This window comes from Eimeria mitis, genomic scaffold (assembly GCF_000499745.2).
Source record: "Eimeria mitis Houghton genomic scaffold, Emh_scaff1575, whole genome shotgun sequence".
NCBI lineage: Eukaryota > Apicomplexa > Conoidasida > Eucoccidiorida > Eimeriidae > Eimeria > Eimeria mitis.
In genome coordinates this window covers 9,287-9,737 of record NW_013569830.1, presented here as the reverse complement: position 1 = coordinate 9,737, position 451 = coordinate 9,287, and positions in this window count along the sequence as shown.

Below are 451 nucleotides of genomic sequence, written 5' to 3'. Positions count from 1 at the left end.
GCTGCTGCTGCTGCTGCTGCTGCTGCAGCAAGAGTAAACTGTGACTGCTGCTGCTGCTGCTGCTGCTGTTTGTGTTTTTGTTTCTGGTGGTTCGTTGTCTTGCTGTCGTTGCTGCTGGGGTGTATCTGTTGTTGCTTCTTCTGTATTTCTTGCTGCAGCAGCAGCAGCAGCAGCAGCAGCAGCAGCAGCAGCAGCGGCAGCAGCAGCAGTTGATATATTTTATATATATACACGCACCATCTATGAAGGCCTCTGAAGGCTTCGCATGCAACTTGGAGCAAAGCAAAGCCCCAAGCGCTGGGGGCAGCTCCTGCAGCAGCAGCAGCAGCAGCAGCAGCAGCAGCAACAGCAGCAGCAGCACAATATCCGAGACAGCATTAACAGCAGCTAGATCAGCACCAACTGCAGCAACAACAGCAGCAGCAGCAACAGCAGCAACAGCAGGAGCAAC